We start from the raw sequence: 25,302 nt of genomic DNA on the forward strand, positions 1-25,302 counted from the left end.
GGGAAGCCCGAAATATGTATTCTTTTACTTATAAATTTCTCTCCTTTTATTTCACCTTTACACTATACATATATATTTGGGACCTTTTATTAACATTTAAAGATTTCTCTGTGGAGATAGGTTTCATCAAGTATTTCATTTCAAGGTGGTAAAAGCTGAATGAGAAGTTCTTCGCCATAAATGGAGGAAGGTTGTGGTTGGCTCTGACCGAGTGAAGCAACAAGGATGGGCAGGGAAGTGCTGAGTGGGGATGCAGGTGCCTCTCTCTGCTGGAGGAGGAGTGGTTGGGAAGTTGGGGGGAAACCTGCGGGCCTGGTTTGCAGAAGTAGAAAATTCCTGAACCTCAGAGCACTGGAGGCAGGTTGCACGAATATCCCAAGGATATCAGAAGTTCCATCAACTTTGCTTCCCTGCCCCTGGTTCTTCTATCCTGTTAACAGGAGTGGAGTAGCAAGCCTAGGGGTATTTTGATTCCAGGAAAAGAACTGGACTGGGGATGGGCCTTTTGTGTGGATGGAGGGTCTGAGGGATCTTAGGAGGAAGGAGGTAAGTAGTTAACAAAATCTCTCTCAGAAGGGTGGGAGGGATTTGAAGAGAGCCCAGCTCCCTAGCTTAGGGTTGAGTGCATCCAGCCCTGGGTGTCGGGTTCAAGTTCCCTCCTCAAGGTGATTCAGCCCCTGAAGGCTCTTCTCTCCTGGATTAGGGAGGATGTGGGTGGGGAGATGGGATTTCAGGTAAAACCTTCTCAGCTCCCCACCCAACCCAGCCTCTAGGGGGTCAAGAGCAGAAAAGAGCCACAAAACCCACAAAATTTCTTTGCTCTAAAGAAGAAAATCCGGGGCTTCCCTGGTGGCACAGTGGTTAAGAATCCGCCTGCCAATGCAGGGGACACGGCTTCGAGCCCTGGTCCTGGAAGATCCCACATGCCTCGGAGCAACTAAACCCACGCGCCACAACTACTGAAGCCCGTGCACCTAGAGCCCGTGCTCCGCAACAAGAGAAGCCACTGCAATGAGAAGCCTGTGCACTGCAACAAAGAGTAGCCCCCCCTCACCACAAGTGGAGGAAGCCCACGCACAGCAACAAAGACCTAATGCAGCCAAAAAAATAATAATAATTTAAAAAAAAAGTTCTGCCTAGGGCCAGTTTTCTAGGCTCTACAACAAACTAAGAGTCTTTAAATATCAAAGCACCAACCTATCTAGAGAGGACACACACCTAGGGAGTTGTGAAAGGAAAGTCCTGGGCAGGGCAAGGAGTGGGACAGGCCAGGGAGGGCGGGAAGGGAGAGCCCTGGTGTGGAAGGTCTGTAGAAGGCAGGGGGTGAGGAGGACGGCTCCAGCCTGAGGGGAGATGGGCCTGGAGGGTGTGGAGGCGCCGGCCTCCTTCCAGAGCAATCTACCCTACCCGCCTCTCAGGGGACTGTCTAGCCAGAATGTCCAAAATCGCAGACCATGTGAACATTCCTAGTAAGGTTTCAGCCAGAGCTGCCTGCACCTCTGGTGTACCACAGCCGGTAGCATTACTGCATGCTGGCAACTGTCCATTTAGAAAATGTAATTCATAGGTGATCCCATATATTTAAAAAGACATTAATAATTCCTTATGTATGACACTGGTATTGCGGTTCCATTTACCTGTTGTATTTACTGCTGTGTCTCCATGCCTGGCCCGGGGCCTGGCAAACAGTAGGAGCTCAGTAAATGCTTGTGGAATTTATGAGTGAATTGCGGCAGTTCCTCACAGGGTTACAGTTCCACTTTAACTAGATTCTTCTGCATGGGGCTCCTGACTGAGGACAGGCATGGGCCATGTCAGGAAACCGTTGTCCACCTCCAGGAACAAAGGTGATGGCCCACATTTAATTCAGGAAGAAACTGAGCTTCTGACAGAAGACAAGTGACTTGCCCAGCTCAGGAGGGGTGGTACTGGCCACCTTGTGGAGGGGATGGTGTTAGCAGGGATGCGGTGGTTGCCATGGCCCTGCAGAAGTTGTCTCTGCATGGGATGGGGAGGTCAAGGGCTATGGGGATTCCCCTTGGATGACGGTCAACCTTTCTTGACCCTTTCACCCAGGAAGCATAATGATAACAATAACCTCAGTAATAACTGTGCCCTCTCCCCGTCCCAGGCAATTAGCTGCACGTCTTAGGAGCACTATTTCGTCAACTCCTCTCAACTCCCCCTTGATTTAGGCCTTGCTACAAAATGAGAAAAAAAGCTTGGGGAGGGCAGCAGCCTGCCCGAAGTCACACAGCTGAACCCCGGTCCACAGGGAGGAGGCTCCTGAGCCCGCCTCTAACCTGCTGTGCGGGGCATCTGAGCAGGGCAGTGACGGGAGGGAACCAGTCTCAGCCAGGAGCTGGCTCTCAGGGGGGCAGGTGGAGGCAGGTGCCCTGAGCCCCAGGTCCTTCTCCACCAGCAGTCCCTGAACTTGGCATGGAGCCTAGGGGAACCGTTGGCATCAGTTCTGAAGCCGAGACTGCCAGGTCTCAAACCTTAGCTGGGACAAACCAAACACTCCATACCTGCCCCCTCCCTCCAATGCCACTCCCCACCCCCAGCCACCATCCTGGGAAGGCACACGCTTTGGGTTACATTCTCCTTTTTCTACATGTGTTTGGCCCACAATTATTATATAGCATTTTTTTATGTGTTCTTAAGTTTTATGGAAATCATATATTGCAGTCGCCAACCCACAGCTTCATGTTTGCCCTGAGGATGTGCTTTTGGATTAGTCCATATTGTTACTTCCTTGGTGGTGCAGTTGTTAAGAATCCCCCTGTCAATGCAGGGGACATGGGTTCGAGCCCTGGTCTGGGAAGATCCCACATGCCGCGGAGCAACTAAGCCCGTGTACCACAACTACCGAGGCTGCGCTCTAGAGCCGCAAGCCACAACTACTGAGCCCGTGTGCCACAGCTACTGAGCCTGCATGTTGCAACTACTGAAGCTCATGCCCCTAGAGCCCATGCTCCACAATAAGAGAAGCCACCGCAATGGGAGTACGCGCACCACAACAAAGAGGAGCCCCCGCTCGCCGCAAATAGAGAAAGCCCGTGCACAGCAACGAAGACCCAACGTAGCCAAAAATAAATAAATAAATAAATAAAGTAATTTAAAAAAAAAATAGGCAGAAGATCTAAATAGACATTTCTCCTAAGAAAACATACAGATGACCAAAAAGCACAGGAAAAGATACTCAACATCACAAATTACTAGAGAAATGCAAATCAAAACTACAATGAGGTATCACCTCACACCAGTCAGAATGGCCAGCATCAAAAAGTCTGCAAACAATAAACGCTGGAGAGCACGTGGAGAAAAGGGAACCCTCTTACACTGTTGGTAGGAAGGTAAATTGGTACAATCATTATGGAAAACAGTATGGAGGTTCCTTAAAAAAGCACTCCTGGGCATATATCCAGAGAAAACCACAATTCAAAAAGATACATGCACCCCAATGTTCATTGCAGCACTATTTACAACAGCCAAGATATGGAAGCAACCAAATGTCCATTGGCAGATGAATGGATACAGAAGTTGTGGTACATATATACAATGGAATACTACTCAGCCATAAAAAAGAATGAACTAATGCCATTTGCAACAACATGGATGGACCTAGAGATCATCATCCTAAGTGAAGTAAGTCAGACAGAGAAAGACAAACATCATATGATATCACTTATATATGGAATCTAAGAAAATGATACAACTGAACTTATTTACAAAATAGAAACAGACTCACAGACTTTGGAAACAAACTTATGGCTACCAAGGGGGAAAGGTGGGGGGAAGGATAAATTAGGAGTTTGGGATTAACATATACACTCTACTATATATAAAATAATCAACAGGGACCTACTGTATAATACAGGGAACTCTATCAATAATCTGTAATAACCTATGTGGGAAAAGAATCTGAAAAAGAATGAAGGGACTTCCCTGGTGGCATAGTAGTTAAGAATCTGCCTGCCAATGCAGAGGACACAGGTTCGAGCCCTGGTCTGGGAAGATCCCACATGTCACGGAGCAACTAAGCCTGTGAGCCGCAACTACTGAGCCTGTGCTCTGGAGCCTGTGAGCCACAACTACTGAGCCCGCGCACCACAACAAAGAGTAACCTCCGCTCACCGCAACTAGAGAAAGCCTGAGCACAGCAACGAAGACCCAATGCAGCCAAAAATAAATAAATAAAAATAAATAAATTTATTTTAAAAAAGAATGGATATATGTATATGTACAACCGAATCACTTTGCTGTACACCTGAAACTAACACAACATTGTAAATCAACTGTACTCTAAAATAAAATAAAAATTAAATTAAAAAATAAAACTGCATCTTTTCTACATTTGTGAAGAGAATTTTGGGGGGGTGGCAGGAGACTTTATTTTTAATGATTTCCCCAACAGTATCTAATTTGCTTACTATGCCTCCTGTTCACCGTGTCTCTCTCCCTTAGAAGGTTAAGTCCCACGTGGGCAAGAATCCATTTCTGGTTTTATTTGCTGATACTGAAAATTATATGTGTAGCTTCCCTTTTATTTTTCTTGGATAGAGTTGGTATAGAGTTATAAATTTATTTATTTTAATTTATTTTATTTTTGGCTGCGTTGGGTCTTCGTTGCTGCACGCGGGCTTTCTCTAGTTGCGGTGAGCGGGGGCTACCCTTCGTTGCAGTGCGTGGGCTTCTCATTGCAGTGGCTTCTCTTGTTGTGGAGCATGGGCTATAGGCGCGCAGGCTTCAGTATTTGTGGCACGCGGCCTTCAGTAGTTGTGGCTTGTGGGCTGTAGAGCGCAGGCTCAGTGGCCATGGCTCACACGCCCAGCCGCTCCGCGGCCTGTGGGATCTTCCCGGACTGGGGCACGAACCCGCGTCCCCTGCATCGGCAGGTGGACTCTCAACCACTGCGCCACCAGGGAAGCCCCGCTTTGTGTCTTTTGAACAGTACATCTGGGACCTGGAGTTCAGGAATGAGCAATACGGATTCTCTCTGTCCCACTCCAGTGTAATTGTTCGGGTTTGTCTGTCCTAGTCAAGGACTGTCCTTGCAAACAACCTGACAGTGCCTTCCAGGAGCTGGGACCATTGGCAGGACCATGTCAGTAATCAAGGGCTTGTAGCTCCCTGGCACCCTGGGATCTCCCGGGTCCAGTCGAAGTCCTACTGGGCCCTGTCTTTAGGTTCTGGAAGCTACTACAAGAAAGTTCCTGCATCAGATTTATCAGCTTCTGCTTCTCCAAGGCAGCCCCTGTTCTACTGAGTGGAGACGTAGGGGTGAACACAGGGAAATCCTGGATGGGGAGAGGGCTCCTCACCCTTCCCCGATGTCAGGCCCGTCTTGTTCAGCCCCAGTGCCCTCTGCCCTTGTCTCCTCCTGGATCGGCTGCAGAGGCTTTATTGGTCCCTTCCAGGAAGCCCTCTCTTCACCTATGAACTAGAACCTTATCCCTATGGCTGAGAGAATTCCAGCCCTCTTGGGGTTTTAAGATTGGGACCAAGACTCATAGCAGAAAGTCAACTAGCTCAAAAAAATGTTTGGAGACAGAAGGTTCTGCCCACCCTGTGAACGATGAAGTGGTCCCCTGAGCCCAACGCTGCTTTGAATTGTATGGCGTATAAAATTATTTTGTTATTGTTAAATTCTTTTCAAACACGGAGAGAATGTTGAGCAATACGTCTGCCGATCATAGGTAATAAACGTACTATTTTGCCAAAAGTGGCTCCGCTCTTTTTAATGGAAATACAATGTTACAGCCTTGGTGAGTACTTGGTTCAGAGTAAGGAGTTGTCCCGGTTGAGGAGGGAAAACTGTACAGAAGAAAACACCAATAGAAGGTGTTCTCCGGTCGAGAGAATGGAAGTGTTAGCACCCTATTTCCCAAGCCCTAAGGAAATCATGGGTCAAAGATTATCAATTAGGGTTAAAAGCGTTAGGTGGTGGATGTCGGTACAGTGTCACAGTGACACCACAACTGTGACATTCTAGTCATGATGAGGGTGAGAGAGGACCATGCAATGGCAGGATCCGGCTGTCCTCACCCCAGTCCAGGGGTTGTGGCTAGACTCACTGCTGCAGGATCCCTAAGGAGTTCCAGTCTCCTGATGTAAAGCAGATGAAGCCTGCTGCTGCCTTTGATGTATCCACCCTGAACTGCCCCACCCACCTAGCAGCGAGACACAGCTAGAGGGGTTAGTGTTTTTCCAGTATCATCAAAAGGCAAGTGTGACAGGTTGAAACAGCCCTAAGAGTCATGACCACATGTAGTGTGTGGTCCTGGAGCAGATACTGGTTTGAACAATTCAACTCTGGAGGATAATTTTGGGTCAACTGGAGGAATTTTGATAGGAGGAATATGAGACAGTCATGTTCAGGAAGGGAAAGGTGGAGACCATTGGCTCAAAAAAAAAAAAAAACACCACATAATTTAATTGGACAACCTAGAAGAAATGGATAAGTTTCTAGAAACATACAGCCCACCAAAACTGAATCAGGATGAAATAGATAATTTGAACAAACCTATCACTCTAGAAGTGAAATAGACTGTGTAATTTTTTTTTTTTGCGGTACGCGGGCCTCTCACTGCTGTGGCCTCTCCCGTTGCGGAGCACAGGCTCCGGACGCGCAGGCTCAGCGGCCATGGCTCCCGGGCCCAGCCGCTCCGCGGCACGTGGGATCCTCCCGGACCGGGGCACAAATCCATGTCCCGGGCATCGGCAGGCGGACTCTCAACCACTGTGCCACCAGGGAAGCCCTAGGCTGTGTAATTTTAAAACTCCCTACAAACAAAAGTCCAGGACAGGATGCCTTCACCGGGGAATTCTACCAAACATACAAAGAAGAACTTATATCCATCCTTCTCAAACTCTTCCAAAAGATTGAAGAGGAGGAAACACTCCTAAAGTTGTTCTCACAGTCGTCCTTTGTTTGGTCTACACGATAGTAATAATAACAAATATACTCTTACAAGTGATCAGGTGGAAAACTCATTTAACTTCTTACTGCACCTTAAGCTGTAGGTACTATTGTTCCTTCCATTTACAAAAGAGTAAATGGAGGCTCAAAGAGATGAATTTCAGGTCACACAGTCTGGGATTTGAAACCAGGCAGGCTGGCCGAAAAACCCTTGATATTTTTTTTTAGAACTTTAAATTTTGTACTAATTTTAGACTTAGCAGAAAATTTGCAGATATATTACAAAGTTCCTCTGTCCCCCTCACCCTGTTTCTCCTAATGTTAACATCTTGACATTTTAGAGTCCTGAGCCGTTGTTTTTTTGTAGGATATCACTCCTTTGAGGTTTATCTGATGTTTTCTCATGATTGGAATTAAGTGAATTGGATTCTGGATTTTTCTGGCACGACTGTCTTAGTGGGATGTAGTGTCCTTCTCAGTGCATGGTATCAGAGGGTTTATGACACTGACACGGCTTATTGCTCTCACTGCTGACATTAACCTTCGTTGCTTGGTTAAAGCGGTGTCTGCTGGGTTTCTCCACTGTAAAGCTTTTATTCTTTCCTTTGTAGTTAATAAATATCTCGGGGGGGGGGGTGTGGATCCCTTAAGGCTATGCAAATTAGGTTTCTTCTGAAATTTTCACCCACTAATTTTATCATTCATTGGTGGATCTCGTCTGCAAGAATTATGAGCATGGGGTTTGCCTAATGGTGATTTTGTTATTTTCTAATTCTCTTTCTTGTCTAATTGAAATTTTACTGTAAGGAAGGGCTGTTCCTCCCCACTCCATTTATTTATTTATTCAATTATTTCTTTATGTCAGTATGGAGTTACTGATATATATTTTGTCCCCCAGGTTAAATCCAATACTGTTACTATTTATTTTGTGACTCAGATGGTCCCTGATATGGTCTTTTGATTTTCTTCAGATGGGTTTCTGGGTTCTTTCAACTCCCTCCCCAACCCCACTCCAACATCATGGGTTTTTTTGGTTTGTTTTTTTTTTTTAAAGGGATGACATTTATTCCTTTTCCAAATGTTGCAGTAAAACCAGGTGGAAAAGAATGGTTTTAGCAGTTAGAAAAAAAAATGTACAAATCTGGGGTTTGGCCATTAAAAGTTGTCTACAACAATGGGAGGGGGGAAAAAAAGACAAGAAGTTGTTTCACATTACATACCTCCCCCCCAAAATCCCAGAGCTTAATACTTGCTCACCAAGTCAAAAAAGAGACACAGCTGATTCACAAGCTGGAGGTTTGAACTTGAGTTAAGACATTTACAAAGACCTAGACAGGGGCAGTGTCCTCCCCAGCCCAGGGGCCACTAGGCACAGCACAAGAGACTACAAACTCAACAGGGGAAGGCTGGACACTCAGGGTGTGGGAGTAGGCACACCACATCTGGCTCAGGGATTTGGGGAGTAAAAAAAGCCTACTTGGAAAAGAATTGGGGAAGAAAACAGCAACTGCCTTCTGCACAGGTGGGGACAGGGAAGGAGGTAGGGACAGGGGCAGGAGCATTTCACATCACTAACCTAACTTGGGAAACTGCAAGGGACCATCTTCAACTTAAGAGGCTTAAGAGGAAGACCAGATGGATGATGGGAGAATCCACAGGAGGGAGAGGAGGAGAGGGAACGTGGCTAGTGGACAACAGACCCTTCCTTTCTGGGCACAGGAAGGCAGCCAGGGCACCAGGTCCAGGCAGTGACCACAAGGACAGCACAGTTTTTGCAGCTTAGGAATCACGCATCTGCCCCCACCCAGATACTCACTCTGCTCACTCGCTGGTGTAGGGCCACTCTCTGGCCAGAGGGAGTGGATGGCTGTGCGCCTGGGGCCCTGCCTCTTCTGTTTCTCCTCCCTTGGAGGCAGCACCAGCCTCGGCCCCTTTGGCCTGGGGCTCCTGGCTCTCAGGGGTGGCGGCAGCCTTCCCTCCCTGGGCAGTGCCTTCCTCACTGCAGGCACCGACCTCTCCCTGCTCCGGCTCTTCCTCTGTGGGTGATGAGGCAGACAGATCACCCCACCCTCCTTCCGATTTCTCTTGAAGGACAGGCCACTCAATTTGAAAGCCTTTTTTAAAAAATTTTTATTTTATTTATTTATATTTGGCTGCGCTGGATCCTCGCTGCTGCGCGCCGGCTTTCTCTAGTTGTGGTGAGAGGGGATTCCTCTTCATAGCAGTGCGCGGGCTTCCCATTGCGGTGGCGTCTCTTGTTGCAGAGCACAGGCTCTAGACACGCGGGCTTCAATAGTTGTGGCTCGCGGGCTCTAGAGCGCAGGCTCAGTAGTTGTGGTGCACGGGCTTAGTTGTTCCACAGCATGTGGCATCTTCCTGGACCAGGGCTCGAACCCGTGTCCCCTGCATTGGCAGGTGGATTCTTAACCACTGCGCCATCAGGGAAGCCCCACACTCCCCTTTTGATGATACTGGCAAAACACTGTCCTCAGTGGGTGTGTCCCATGCTGATACTGCAGGTGGGTGGGGCAGTTCAGGGTAGTTACATCAAAGGCAGCAGCAGGCTTCATCTGCATTACATCAGGAGACTGGAACTCCTTAGGGATCCTGCAGCAGTGAGGCTAGCCACGACCCCTGGACTGGGGTGAGGACAGCCGGATCCTGCCATTGCATGGTCCTCTCTCACCCTCATCATGACTAGAATGTCACAAATGTGGTGTCACTCTGACACTGTACCCACATCCACCACCTGCCTAATGCTTTTAACCCTGACTGATAATCTTTGACTCCATGATTTTCTTAGGGCTTGGGAAATGGGGTGCTAACACTTCCATGCTCTCAAATGGAGAACACCTTCTATGGTGTTTTCTTCTGTACAATTTTCCCTCCTCACCTGGGACAACTCCTTACTCTGAACCAAGTATTCACCAAGGCTGTAACATTGTATTTCTATTAAAAAGACATGAGACACTTTTGACAAAATGATACATTTATTACCTATGATCGGCAGATATATTGCTCATTTATTCTCTCCATGTTTAAAAAGCATTTCAAAATAACAAAATTATTATATACCCCATACAATTCAGGGTAGGGTTGGGCTCAGGGAACCGCTTCATTGTTCACAGGGCGGGCAGAACCCTCTGTCTCCAAACATTTTTTGCACTAGTTTGACTTCCTGCTGTGAGTCCTGGTCCCAGTCTTGCTTGAAACCCCGTGAGGTTAAGTTCACCACCCAAGGGGGGCTGGAATTTTCCCAGCCATAAGGATGAGCTTCTAGTTCAGAGGTGAAAGAGGGCCTCCTGGAAGGAACGAATATAGCTGCTGCAGCAGAAACAGGAGGAGACAAGGGCAGAGGGCACTGGGGCTGAACCACAGGGCCTCTGGGGGATCGTGGAGCTCTCAGGATCCAGCATTTCCCTGTGCTCAACTGTGGGTTTCCATTCAGTAGAACAAGGTCTGCCTTAGAGAGCAGCAGAAACTTTCTTCTAGTAGTTTCCAAAACCTGAAGACAGGGCCCAGCAGGAACTTCGAATGGACCCAGGAGCTCCCAGGATGCCAGGGAGCTACAAGCCCTTGATTACTGAGACGGCCCAGCCAATGGGCCCAGCTCCCGGGAGGCACGGTCAGGTAGTTTTGCAAGGACAGCCCACGACTAGGACAGACAGACCCGCACAATCACACTGGAGTTGGTAAAAAGGACTCCATATTGCTCGTTCCCGAACTCCAGGTTTGACACCCATTGTTCAAAAGACACAAAGCGAACGCCCTTCTTGAGGTTGGAGAACACATGGCTGCCCTACAGACAGAAAAAGGTAAGCCTCGTTGTGACATAGCCTTCCCCTCAAAAGCTGAGTTGGGGGCCTTCTGACAGGTGTATTTTCCATAGACGGCTGCAACAATGTCTCCAGTTCCACATGTACTTCTAGAATCAATGCCACTCCTCACCCAGAAGTGGAGTCTAATTTCCGTCCCCTTGAATCTATCTGGGTGGGTTTCCTTGTAACCCAGAGTGTGGTGGAAGTGGTACTGAGTGACTTTTGCCAAGTGATTTCCGAGGCTGGGTCAGAAAGGCAAGGCAGCTTCTGCTGGTTTCTCCTGAAGCCTCATGGTGGAACCCTGAGCCACCAAGCAGCAGTCTGACTGCCCTGAAGCCGCCACGCTGTGAGGAAGCCCAAACTAGACCATGCAGAGAGATCCCAAGGCCAAGCTCTGAGATTAAACCAAGAGCTGCTTGGCCAGCCACCAGCTGCTGTATACACACTCACACCCCACCCTGCCCTTCAGCTCCAGCCAGTGTCCGTAATGCAGTCACAAGAGAGACCAGAGCCAGAAACTCCCAGCAGAGCCCTACTCGTAGAACCCACGAGAGGTGAGAAAATGACTGCTGTCAATATTAAGCCACTAAATTCAGGGGCAGTTTGTTACGCAGCAGTAGATCAGCGGAGGCCCTACCATCCTTTCCCCACACCCCTTTCCCCACAGAGACTGACCTCAAAGGGGACTCTCCTCCACCGCCGGATGGGAAAAGGATTCGAAGAGAAATGATGCAGGACAGCCTGGTTGACGTCTAGAATTTGCACAATTAGCTGATATATACGTATACGGTTAGTGCCTCTTTGTTCCATCCAGCTGTGGGAGAAGGGAAACCTTACAGGCTGGACCTGCCTCCCATTCTCCCCCACCTGAATGGCCTTCCCATGTATACAAACCCAAAATGGTGCTGTAGTCCCCAGAACTAGCACCATTAGGTCACTTGGGAGTTTGGCCCCTCTGCATACCCAATGAATCCATCTGTCCTAAATGTGCTCCCCAGCTGGTCTGCAGGCACATTCAGGAGTAATGACCTAGAGCTGTGCTCTTCAAGGTACCTCCTCCCATATTATTTCTCATTCTATATTTCACTGGTAGCAAAAGATGTCATTTCCAATGTGTACAATGGTGATGTTTTAAGATACAGTTTTCTTATCAGTCATTTAAAAGGATCCAGGGGAATCTATCTATGGTAACAGAATTCTGGATGGTGGTACCCTTGTGTTGGAAGTGATGGGGAATGGGGCATGAGGCACGCTGAGCGTGGGGATTGCTGGCAACATCCTGTTCTTGGTGTAAGTGAAAGTGTTCAATTGGTCATAATTCTTTGAATTTCACACCCAAGATATGTGCATTTTTGATATTAGAAATTAAAAATTTAAAAACAAGAGTAACTGGTTATATAAATACACAGAGAAGTAACTTTCTTTACAGAGACTTCACATCACTCCACTTCTTAGACTTAGATGTCCATTCTACTTCTCCCAGATTTTGTCCTTATATAATAATATTATGTTCTTTGGACTTATCTTTCATGCTGTTCTGTGCCAACCACACACACACAAAGAATATAATTAGACATTTAAAATTTTCTTGTGACCATAAAGCTCTAGGTGTCAACATCTTTTCTTTTAGATTATTACCTACTAGTGGTTCCAGTTATAGCTACAGATTGGAATCATCTTCATTCTTGAAAAGATATCGTGTAGAAAAATTTTTTGGCCTGTCCAAAGCTGTGGTCTTTGCCCTCTGCTACTGGGATGTAATCTCTGGACCCTTGGAATGTTATGTCTGACAGGAATAACCTTGTTTGCCTACAGACTTGGGTCATAGTGGACAGCCAGCCAATGTGATTTGGTGGGAGCTGGCCACATCCATATAGATAGTCTCTAATGGGGGCCAGCCACTCCAGCAAAACCAACAATATGACTTAGGATGAATCACGCAGTACCGGTTGACCTGGAGGCCGAGATGATACACATGATAAAGCCCCTATAAACTCAGGCGCGCTTCCCTGGTTGGCAATATTCCATGCGTAGTCACCCATGGAGGCCAGCAGAGTCAGGTGTCCTGACTCCACAGGGAGAGAGAGGGCAATGGAAGTCTGGTGTTGGATACTTCCCCCGGATGCTGCCCTGTGATCTTCCCACGGCTAATTTTAGTCTGTATCTTTTCCCTGTAATAAGAGTTTTCATTCAGTTCTATTTATTTCTAGTCAGTTACTGAGTCTGAGGGTGGTTTTGGAATTGTGCCCTCTAACCTTGCAGTTGGCTCTAAACTTCTCAAAGATATTGATGCCTGACTCCCTCACTCCAGACACTCCAATTTAATGAATATGATGTGTGACCCAGGCATCAAGAGTTTTCAGTGTTCCTGGGTGACGTATGGCAAAATTGGGAATCACGGATTATTACAATGAAAAGCTACACCGTTGCTCTAAGCAACACAAATGTGCTTCAATAACTTATAAATGATTAAGTGAAAAACAGAAGTTTACTGTAAATATATCTCCTAATGAGGTGGGGTTTCGGGGTGGGGTGGGCGGGGGGAGTTTAAAATGTCTTGATTGAAACTGAATGTGGTAAGGCTGAAATTTCAAAATGGTCACTTTGCCTGTCTCCCCAGAGGTCTTTACATCTGTGGACCATACATCTTAGTGAGGGGCTTTTTTTTCTGTAAAACTGGAGGGATGAGAGGTAGGAATTGGGAAGGCATAACCAATGATGCTCCCACCATAGATGTGATCTGCAGCTGATGAATTTGAAAACAGGGAACATAAAAGTGTAGAGAATTTGTAATTTGCCTCCCTTAAAATTATCTGGGTCATGCATCCCTTGGAAAGTCTTCATGGACCTCAGTTTCAAGACCATCATACAGTGCACAAGAGTCAGACAAGTACGAGCCTCCTGCCAGGTCCTGCCAAGCCCTAGCTGTGCCCCCAGGGGAAGTCACCTCCCTTTCTGAACTTCTCAATTTGAGGTCTTAAAATACACTTTCCCACAGGATCAAGGATCACGAAGGGTGCTGAAACAGCTCAAACTTCAGAGCACTGGCTTCGTGCTTGCCGTCAGTCAGCGCTCAGCAGAAGGGCAGTTTTGATCATCACACTCACCAGGCAGAGACACAGATCTCAATCTTTCCACTGTCCAGGAGTTCTGGCCAGAAACCCTCCTCCTCCAGGTCCAACACTTCCTTCTTTTGAAACCACCTAAGAAAGAGGAAGGTCAAGAGAGCAGGCCAAGTACTCACCCCCACAGCCCTGGCCCTTGGGGAATGCGGAGGGACGTTTACCTGTAACCAGGTAGGTAGTAGGCAGGTAGGAAGTGGACATCACAAGGAGTGGCAGGCATGCCCTTACATTTTCCCTCCTTTGTGCAGCCGTCCCCACCGCTCAGCATAGGCTGTTTCTGGAAGCCATCTATTAATTAAAAATTTGTGCCCAAGTTCTTCCTCCACCTGTCAGCTCAGGTATAAGTCCCAGGGGTTTCCCCTGTGGTTCATCGCCGCCCCACCCTTCAAACCCTAGAGGTCGGTCGCAGGCCTCCGCACCCTCGCACCGGGTCACAGGAGGACCCCTTTCCTGGGCTCCCCACCTAGGCCCCTAGGGTTCCGGAGGAGGTTGCGTCCTATGGGTCGGCGCTCGCAGAAGCGGCCCAGGACGCAGGGCCTGGGGTCGTCGGCGGCCGGCAGGCAGGTGCTGACGATGGGCCACAGGGCGGCGTGTTTCCGGGCCAGGATGCTCAGCCACAGGGCCTGGCAGTCGACCAGGTCGCGCCAGCGCCGGCACACCCGGCGGCAGCGCCCGAGCAGCACGTGAGGGGGCACGTGGCTCAGCACCGTCTCCAGCAGCTCCGTGGGCAGCTGGCCCAGCCCCAGCGGCTCCTCGGGTTCCTGCTCTAGCAAGGGGACCCCGACAGGCTGGCCCCTGGAGGAGGTCTTCTCGCCAGGCTCCGCTGCGACTGCGGGACAACCAGGGCCAAGATGTCAGAGACCTGCAGCCTCCGTCAGCCCCGCCCATGCCAGCCACACCCCAAGACTGTCAGCCCCCAAACCCCGTCAGCCGCCTCCCCATCTTCACCACCCCCAGTCTTGTCCTCAAGTCCCCAGATTCCCAACCTATCCTTGCCGGGCTCCCATCCCCTCCCCTCTCCACCATGCGCCCCAAACACAGCCCCGGACAGCCAACCGGCTCTGGGGCCGCGCGGAGCCCTGAGTCCTTCCTACCCTGCATCTCAGCCAACGCTCCTCCTGGGTGGGCCATCACCTTGCTTCAAGTGCCCTTATCTCTTCCTCCCCCCTTTTAATTCACCCGCCCCTCCCTTCTTAATAGCCGGCACCACCCTGCGGCCCCATCCTCCCTCTAACTGCCAGTCTCTGAGAGCCACTCCCTTCTCACTGACCTGCACCCTCCTCCCTCCGCTTCGCGCCAATTTACAGGCCAGCACCTCCCGTCCCCGCCTCCAGTAATCTCCAGACACCCTCTCCTTTGGGCTGTATTCAAATCCCGAGGAAACTACCACACAGAATCCGCAGAAGAGGGAGGGAGTAGGAACGCCAGGATGCAGAGTCTCTCGCTCTTCGTCCGCCCCAGTGGCCCCTTGGAGTGTCCCTAACCAGGCTGTAAAGCCCTTGGTGCTGAACAACTGCTGCTATCCAGTCAGGCCTCCGTACGGGAGGCCTCATGCTGTTGCCGAAATATCGGCTTACGTGGGCACCGAGGCCGAACAGAAATACGGAGACAGGGATTTTGGAGGAAGAGAGGGATAGCTTTATTTTTCGGCCAGGCACAAGGGAAGACACAGCAGGCTAGCGCCTCAAGAACTGTGGGAATCCTTGGGAATCGGAGAAGATTTTATATGTGGGGCTCGAAGTCCGGGGTATATGATAAGGATCAAAGTAGTGAAGGTCTTGCGTTCTTCCTTTCCTTTGCATTATTTCGAAACAGAGCTGGCGTCAGGCCGCGCGATAATTGGGGTCCGGCAGCCTGGTAATTGCGTCCGTTTGCCTCCCGTTTATCGGCTGCTGACCTTGTCTCTGAAATGCAAAAACTCTACGAGGTGATTTGTTACAAGGGGCGTATAGAATATAAGTGCCGCGACATAATAAGGTTAGGGAGTGAGAGGCGTGGGATGTAACTCACACAGCGTTAGGGGTGATAGGTGCCGAATGTAAATTACATAGTGTCAGGGTGTGAGGTTCGCTTTGTAAGGTACAAATCTAGTTACTACAAATTAGTGACAGTTGAAGTAAAACAAGGAGTGATGAACTCTTCCCGGCCAGGTTTTGTTTCTTCTCTAGCCTGTTCGCTGTTCCCTTTGTTTTCCCTGGTCTCGGGAGAAGAAGAAAGAAAACTCTCACTTCTATTTACACTGCAACATGACTAACTCTTTCAGGCCAGGTTATGTTTCTTCTCTAGCCTGTTCACTGTTCCCTTTATTTTCCTTGTTCTCAGGGGAGGGAAAACTTCATTTCTATTTTTGCTGCAACAATATTCCTTAGTTCCTGTAAAAATTCCTATCACATTTAAGGATCCAGCATCACTAACTCAGAGATCATTGCACAGGAGAAAGCAGGCTCCAGCAGGAGCTAAATGCATTTCTATCTGACTCCCTAAATGAGTGCTGTAGCCAGTAATAACCCCAGCCAAACTTCATGGAGCCTCTTACTACCAGTCAGGGTAGCAACCCCCTGAGATAGGTATGGCTATGTCCCCACTTCCCAGGTGAGAAAACTGAGGCCAAGTGACCTGCCCAAGCTCACACAGCTAGTAGGTGACAGAGCTGGGATTTGAATCTAACCAGGCTGCATCTAGAATCCTTGCTTTTAATCTGTATACCAACTCTACCCAATAAAAATAAAATGTGTGCTACACATATAATTTTTCAGTATCAGCAAGTAAAACCAGACATGGTTTTTTGCCCCCATGGAACTTACCCTCAAGGGGGAGAGACGTGGTAAACAGGAGACAGAATAAGCAAGTTATATACTGTTGGGGAAATCATTAAAAATAAAATCTGCCAACCCCCAACATCCTCTTCACAATTGTAGAAAAGATTCAGAGTTTTATGATGGAATAAACATTAAATCAGACTGTAATTCACATGGGCCATGATGAGCAGTGGACGTGACATGGAAATTGTGTAGTGTGTAGTGTAGGTGATCAGTGTTCTGGGAAACAGAGCAGGCAAGGGGAAAAGGGCCATAAGCAATCTGGGTGGGGAGATCCTGAATTCTGAGAGACGGATTGACTATTACATGGGCCAAATTTCTTTTCGTTACATACACTGTCGATAAAATTAGTACTATTGAGGTTTTCCAACATATTCCAAAGTGCAATAGTGTAAGGAGCTCCAGCAGTTAACTCCTGACCAATCTGGTTTCATCTCTACTCCCACCCACTTGCTCCTCCAGGCAATTTGAAGCATATCTTAGAAACCACACCCTGCTGCCCATAGCAGTACTTTTTTTTTTTGGCCATGCTGCAGAATGTAAATTGGTGCAGCCAATATGGAAAACATTATGAAGTTTCCTCAAAAACTAAAAATAGAGTGGCCATATGATCCTGCAATCCCACTCCTGGGCATATATCCAGAGAAGACTATAGTTCCAAAAGATACATACACCCCAATGTTCATTGCAGCACTATTTACAATAGCCGAGACATGGAACCAACCTAAATGTCCATCCACAGATGGACAGATGAAGGATAAAGATGTGGTACGTATATACAATGGAATACTACTCAGCCATAAAAAAGAAGGAAATAATGCCATTTACAGCAACATGGATGGACCTAGAGATTATCATACTAAGTGAAGTAAGTCAGAAAGAGAAAGAGAAATACCATATGACATCAGTTATATGTGGAATCTAAAATATGACACAAATGAACTTATCTATGAAGTAGAAACAGACTCACAGATATAGAGAACAGACTTGTGGTTGCCAAGGGAGAGGGGGCTGGGGGAGGGAAGGATTGGGAGTTTGGGATTAGCAAATGCAAACTATTTTATCTAGAATGGGTAAACAACAAAGTCCTACTGTATAGCCCAGAGAACTGTACTTAGTGTCCTGTGATAAGCCATATGGCTACACAAACAAACAATAAAACCCCAAGAAGAAACGAGTAACAATCACAATAAATCCGTGTTAGTGAGATCGTGGTGTGATGAAATAAACTGTATATTTTGAGGCAGGACAAGAGAAATTAAAAATAAAATTCTCTCCATGTGCTTTTTTGGGCCTCCTCTGTCCCTCTCTAATGCAACGTGTGCCTGCATTATGCAATCACCCAGAGCTCCTCAAATACGGCAGCGCCTGCTCAATTGTAAAGATCATTTTTCCCCCTTTCTTCTGAAGGTTCACAATGTACCTTCCTGAAGAATAGAATTCTTTCCCAGCTCTGTGGGGGTCATGGTGACTTGCTACTCATTTTGTATATTCTTACCTGGACTAGGTATCCTTGGTGAACTTGATGTAAAATATGTCATTTTGTTGTACAATCCTTTGTCGAGAAAATGTATATGACTGTACCTTCGACTTCTAACAGGCAGAATAGTTCTCAGAGCTTTCTGAGAATCTGCTTCCAGCATTATAACCCTGTTTGGCTTGAAGAAAATTCCCTTTTTTTTTTTTCTTTTTTAACTTGAGAGTTTATTGAATTTTCATCGACATTTTCTTGGCGTAGTCTGCAGGATATCAGAGACACCCACCAAAGGACACCAGGAGCCCCCCACCCTGAAACTTTGAGCCCCACCAGCTTCTTGGTATTCCTCAGGTGCTTCTCCAAGTTCTCCTGATATCCGGACATCATTGCTTAAATGCTGTCCTGAATTTTACTCCTGAAATTTATCTCTTTTTCTTGGGACTTGGAGTCCTGAAGGGGTTCAGGTACATTTCCTAGGCAAGGACCTAGGGGGAAATCTGGAGCGAATTGGGTTGTCTTGTCCTTTTTTAAAATTTGGCTTAAATTGGGAAGATTATGTGTATATGGTCTGAACAAACTGTCTGCTAGTGAAATGAGAGACTGAGCCTGCACAGCTCTGAAGGAAAAGGGACAACTGCTCCTTCTGGCCACGAGGTGGTCTGAGGTGACTGAGAACCTAGGGGAAGTGTCTGAGGATCAATCCTCGTGACCTGTAGCAGTCCCACAGAGGATCCCACTACAATCAGTAAGTAAATTCTGCTTGTCATCGGGGCATAATAAAGGCTGATCATGTAGTGCCCCGAGAACCCCTGGCAGTTTTAGACCACTGGAGGGAGAAACTGAGACACGTAAGAGAGTCAAACCAACCCAAGGATAGAACTCCCTTGGTGAACTAGACTCAGAAGCAGCACGCATTCACTCCATCACAACTGCCTTCAGAAAGTTGTTCAGATCATATCTGAATTAGGCTGCCAAATTAGTAATGGGAAACCATGCCTCAAAGGCCAAACAGCTCCTGGATGGGCAGCCACTCGCGGGAACTCTGCCTGGTTTCATGTACAATTGGAACAAAGCCAATGCACTTATCTTAACTCTTAAATGGCCAGGAGGGAATTCTTTTCACATTTTAGAGAAAGTCAGCTTGAAAAAACACTTTGAAAAAAAAACTTTTCAAAGTTCTGACCCCAAGAGAATAAAAGTATTCCTAGGAGGGACTTCCCTGTTGGTCCAGTGGTTAAGACTCCACACTCCCACTGCTTGGGGGCATAGGTTCAAAGATCCCGCATGCTGTGAGGTGGAGCCAGTTAAAGAAAAAAAGTATTCCTAGGAGAAAGCTTGAAGTTATAACGTTTATTACATCCTTGAAATGTAAACACAGCCCACATCATCTGAGAATACAGCCTTAGCTCAGTTAGTAGAACGTAAAACTGAAAGGAAGGAAAAGAAGGGAAAGAGGCTTTTTAAGTTCAAGCAGGAAAATTATGAGGTCTCTGTGTCTGTCTGGATGTATCCGTGTCTGTGTGTATGTTGTAAATATGCTATGTCCCTACCTCCAGACGGTGTTATCAAAATTAATTTGTAAAAGAGCTCTGTTTAACGGACTTAAAAGCAAGCGCTGGGCTTCCCTGGTGGCGCAGTGGTTGGGAGTCCGCCTGCCGATGCAGGGGACGCGGGTTCGTGCCCCGGTCCGGGAAGATCCCACATGCTGCGGAGCGGCTGGGCCCATGAGCCATGGCCGGTGAGCCTGCGCATCCGGAGCCTGTGCTCCGCAACGGGAGAGGCCACACAGTGAGAGGCCCGTGTACCGCAAAAAAAAAAAAAAAAAAAAAAACTAACCCAAATTTTTAAAGGATCACATGATCTAGAATTAATCTTTAATGACTAAAAACAAGTTTAAACTGATGGTTTAACTAATATAGACATGTCTTTAGAGTCATCAACATTAATTAAGTATAATACTTTTATTGTACCTAGGGTTACTGAAAGTCAATAAGCTCGTGTTATTTATGTTATAAAATTTGTCAACAAGATAATTAATGGTATGATGTTATTTTCACAAGTAATTAAATAGAGATAAATGGGATAAAAGCTTTTGGGTGATGCTTTAAGAATAATATGTTTTATTGTATGTCTACCTGCAAACAGTTTCTCCAGATTTTTGGCAGTTTGAAACTTTAGAGTTCTGCTAACTCAAATCAAATGTTGGAAATTCATTGAATGTCTAGATCATTTTTAATAAGATAAAATACTAAAACATTAATTGCTAAAGAGGCCTCTGTTTACCTACTCTTGACCTCTTATTACAGAGAGACTAAATATGTTTGAAACTATTAATAGATATATTTTGTGCTTTATTGAAAGATTGTACTATGAAATGGCATATATTTCTAGAAATTAATTTTTAAAAGGGAATACTGAGAAGAGAGTTTTATGCATGATCAAGATTAAGTTTCGATTTAATTTAATTAAATAAATGAATTTTAATATTAAAGGTAAAATGATGTAAAACTAGAATTTGGTTTTTTCTCTGTTGAGAGGACAAAGTTTTCTTGAAATATGGTTCTGCTTTTGATAAGAGATTGTAGAGTTTCTTTACCAGTGACTTCCTGCGCTTGCCTTTGAGATCTTTTATCGTCATTTTGGTTATATGTATCAGTATTGCCTCACAGTGACTTCTGATACTATTTGACCAAATTTAAAACATTTTGATGTCTTTGACAAACTTTCTCAAATCAAATTCTAAATGAAGTTCTTTTGACCTCCAGCTAACTCTGGGATGCTTCAGTGAGGGCCCCTGAACATCCCAAAGAGAGGTATGAAACTAGTTAGGTATATTTGGTATATTAAATGACCTGGGAAACAATGCCAAATGAGTAATAATAAATCTTAAGTTACATTGTAAAGGTAAATATTATTAATATAAATGTTCTAGAAATTACATGAAGTTCTTAAAATTTGAAGTGTCCTGGTATGATGTCAGTCATCGTTTTAGCTGTTATCTTAAAAAGTTGTAAGTCACAACAAATTTCTTTTTCAGTCTTTTGCATATATAGACAATTATTGTCTTACACTGATGCTTTTACAAAAATGCTGGTAGATGACTCGCTTTTTTTTTTTTTTTTAAGGTTTTTGCTTTATTTATTTATTTGGCCATGCAGTGCGGCTTTCAGGATCTTCCCTGACCGGGGATCAAACCCGGGGCCCCGCAGTGAAAGCGCCAAGTCCTAACCACTGGACTGCCAGGAAATTCCCAGATGACTTGCTTTTATGCTTCAAAACTAAATTAGACTCAGTAGCAAAGGGACTTCCACCTTGTGTGATGGTTATTTCAGAAAAGGCTCTCTTCTGGAGGGCTCCTGTAGAGTAAGCTACAGCCATGTGCAACAACATGGATGGACTTTAGAAGGCTATGGATAAGGGAAATACACCAGACGAAAAGGAGCAAATGCCTTTTCTCAGTCTGTGGCTGGTTATAGACGGAGTCGAGTTACACTCTCTGTGTGTACATTATACTTCAATAAAAAGGCAAAACAAATATACAAACAAAAAATGAGATTGGCCCCAAGCTGGTAACTGTTGAATCTGGGCAATGAGGACATGAGGTCTGATCATGCCATTTTCTCTCCTTGTGTGTGTGTGTGTTAAAGTTCAAAGTTAAAAAAAATTAAATTCCATATGTGATGCAGCAATTCCACTTCTGAGTATATACCCAAGAGAACTGAAAGCAAGGTCTTGAAGAGATAGTTGTACACTCATGTTCACAGAATTATTCACAACGGCCAAAAGGCAGAAGTAACCCACGTGTCCCTCGACAGATGACTGGATAAACAGAATGTGGTGTTTACACACAGTGGAATATTATTCAGCCTTAAAAAGGAAAGAAATTCCGCTACATGCTGCAACATGGACCTTGAGGACATTTCTCTAAGAGAAATAAGCCAGGCACAAAGAGACAAAAACCGTACGATTCCACTTATATAAGGTTCTTAGAGTAGGGAAACGCATAGAGGCCAAGTAGAATGGTGGTTGCTGGGGGTTGCAGTGGGGAGACTGATTAATGGGTCCAGAGTTTCAATTGTACAAGTTGAAAAGAGTTCTGGAGCTGGGTTACACAACAATGTGAATGTACTTAACGTTATTAAACTCAAAGATGGTTAAGATGGTGAAATTTGACTATTCAAGAATATTTTTTATTAAAAAAATTTTTTAATTCGATTTACAAAATCTTAAGGTGGCTCAGAATAAATCCAGCAAAAGATATGCAATATTTTATGAAAAATTTATAAAACTTTATTGAAGGGCATTAAAGAAGAGTTAAGTATTGACACACAAGAGGACAAGATCTCCAGGTAACAATATGGACTAATCCAAAAGCACAGCCTCAGGGCAAACATGAAGCTGTGGGTTGGTGAGTACAATATATCATTTCCATAAAACTTAAAAACACATTTAAAAAATGCTATATGATAATTGTGGGCCAGGTACTTCCTTGGTGGCACAGTGGTTAGGAATCCACCCCCCAATGCAGGGGACGTGGGTTCGAGCCCTGGTCCAGGAAGATCCCACATGCGGTGGAGCAACTAAGCCCATGTGCCACAACTACCGAGCCTGCGCTCTAGAGCCCGTGCTCTGCAACAAGAGAAGCCACCGCAATGAGAAGCCCGTGCACCGCAACGAAGAGTAACCCCCCTCACCTCAACTAGAGAAAGCCCGCGTGCAGCAACGAAGACCCAACGCAGCCAAACATAAATAATTAATTTTTTAAAAAGATTTTTAAAAAATAATAATTGTGGGCCAAACATATGGAGAAAAAGGAGAACGTAACCCAAAGCGTGTGCCTTCCCAGGATGGTGGCTTGGGGTGGGGAGTGCCATTGGAGGGAGGGGGCAGGTATGGAGTGTTTGGTTTGTCCCAGCTAAGGTTTGAGACCTGGCAGTCTCGGCTTCAGAACTGATGCCAACGGTTCCCCTAGGCTCCATGCCAAGTTCAGGGACTGCTGGTGGAGAAGGACCTGGGGCTCAGGGCACCTGCCTCCACCTGCCCCCCAAGAGCCAGCTCCTGGCTGAGACTGGTTCCCTCCCGTCACTGCCCTGCTCAGATGCCCCGCACAGCAGGTTAGAGGCGGGCTCAGGAGCCTCCTTCCTGTGGACCGGGGTTCAGCTGTGTGACTTTGGGCAGGCTGCTGCCCTCCCCAAGCTTTTTTTCTCATTTTGTAAACTGGGATGGTAACAAGGCCTACCTTCCTAATTTTGGGAATTCCCTGGTGGTCCAGTGATTAGGACTCAGTGCTTTCACTGCCGAGGGCCCAGGTTCAATCCCTGGTCGGGGAACTACGATTCCACAAGCTGCGCAGCACAGCCAAAAAAAAAAGAAAAAAGAAAAAAACACTTCCCAGTTTTATTTTCTTACATGCTAAGTATTAAAAGATATAACCCACACATACCAAAGCTCTTTGGGGTCCTCAAAAATTTTTAAGAGAGTAGTGTTCATAAACTGTTGCTGTAATTGAAATTTACCAGGTGCTTCTGCCATGGGGGGTGGGGGCGAGTGTTGGAAGGGCCAACCACAGGACAGTTAGCAGATTTCTGGCTTTGTCATGAGAAGAAATTAACAGTTGTTTTCCAACCCCACTGTAGTCGTCGCAAGACTCTCAAACATAGTCTATACACTCAACAAAGTTTCTATATTACTATAATTTTGGACCTGTCCCTACATCTTGAAGTTTAATGCACTGATAAAGAAGTACATATATTACTGTATTACATATCCAAAAAAAATCGTGTATCTGTAATTCAATAGCATCCGTTTCTTTTGTATCCTGTGTTTTTTTTTTTTCTTTTTAATGCATGTTAAAACATGATTTGGAGAAGGGCTTCACCAGCCTGCCACAGGTGACTTTAACAAAAACAACGTTCGTAACCACAGCTCCTGGAAGACCACCAGAAAAACGAGAACTAAGGGGAAGTTAAAATTGCTGAGGGTGAGCAGGGTCTTGAGGGTATTTGAATATGGCCAAGAGAGTTGCTTTTTATTACATTTTAAGCTGTAATGGAGACTCCAGAAGGTGGGGGAAAAAAGTCCAAACAGTGCAAAAGCCCATCTTGAACCACCCCTACACCCTCAGTGTCAGTCTATGGAATCAGTGTTCCCAATCAGCAGACACTGCTATACCTGACTTGACAAAGCCAAATTGTGGAGTCATTTGATCTGCAGACAGGAAGACGAAACAACTAAAACCTGGACCCTCTGACTTTTCCTGCTGCTCTGGGAAAATACCCAAGGGTATTTTGCAGCAAGCCACTCACAACCTTCAAACAGCTCACAAAGGTTTACAGAGAAAATACTCACTTGCTCCCACCTAGACCCCAGGGCAATTTCTGGAACTCATGCATTAATAATAATAAAAATAACAGCGGATTCTTATCCAGCCCTTACTCTGGGCCAGTCCCTGTTCTCAGCGTGAAATTTCATGTGTCAACTGGTTTAATCCTCACAGTAGCCCATAGTGTCCATACTGTTATCACCCTCATTTCACAGGTGAAGGAACCAAGACCCAGCGGGGTCGAGTAACCGGCCTCGGGCGCACGACTCAGAAGCAGCACCGTCGTTCGGTGGACTTTGATTTTCTGTTTTCAGCATGCCCGGGGGCCTGAGGAGGAACCGGCGTGGACTAAGCTTGCAGAGTGAGGAAGGCGGAAGGAACTGCCAAGAATACAAAGCCGGCGCCGCGGGAAGGGATGGGAGAATCTCCCCACACTCACCTCGGTCGCAGGCGCAGGTGCCAGCACACCTGGGTACCTCAGGATCCGGCAGGGCCAGAGCTGGGGACCGGTGTCAGTGCCCTGGGGGCTCCGTAGCTGCGGGATGGGGCTCCTGGGGGACGAGCAAAGACCTCCTGTCCGGGTGCTCACCTGGAGGCCGGCTTGGAGGTGGCGGCAGCAGCTTATCAAATTTACCTAGGTCCCCTTCCCCCGCCCAGCCCGGGGAGGCGGGGGCGGGGGGAGGTGGGCGCGTGGGCATGGGCCGCCCAAGACCAGCCGGACCTGTGGAACCCGGGGCGCCAGCTGTCTGGGGAGGCCGTCACCTGGAGAAGGCAGGCTCTTCCGGGGCTGGGATAGCTGTGGGCGGCGGGATGTCTCAG

General features: G+C 46.7%; 1 long non-coding RNA gene and 1 pseudogene across 1 annotated transcript; one reads left to right on the forward strand and one right to left on the reverse strand.

The window, feature by feature from the left end:
- The first annotated feature begins 9,933 nt into the window (after positions 1 to 9,933).
- LOC113605728 (uncharacterized) lies at positions 9,934 to 13,939 on the forward strand. Its single transcript, XR_003427321.1, has 4 exons — positions 9,934 to 10,737; positions 11,210 to 11,294; positions 11,408 to 11,529; positions 13,739 to 13,939. It is a non-coding gene; the product is annotated as an uncharacterized LOC113605728 (long non-coding RNA).
- A 357-nt stretch (positions 13,940 to 14,296) lies between these two features.
- Positions 14,297 to 25,181, reverse strand: LOC113606236 (F-box only protein 27 pseudogene; annotated as a pseudogene).
- Positions 25,182 to 25,302: the final 121 nt, after the last annotated feature.

The sequence above is a fragment of the Aethalodelphis obliquidens genome, unplaced genomic scaffold, assembly GCF_003676395.1.
Source record: "Aethalodelphis obliquidens isolate GAN/ISIS:26980383/991018 unplaced genomic scaffold, ASM367639v1 scaffold43, whole genome shotgun sequence".
NCBI classification, from domain to species: Eukaryota; Metazoa; Chordata; class Mammalia; order Artiodactyla; family Delphinidae; genus Aethalodelphis; species Aethalodelphis obliquidens.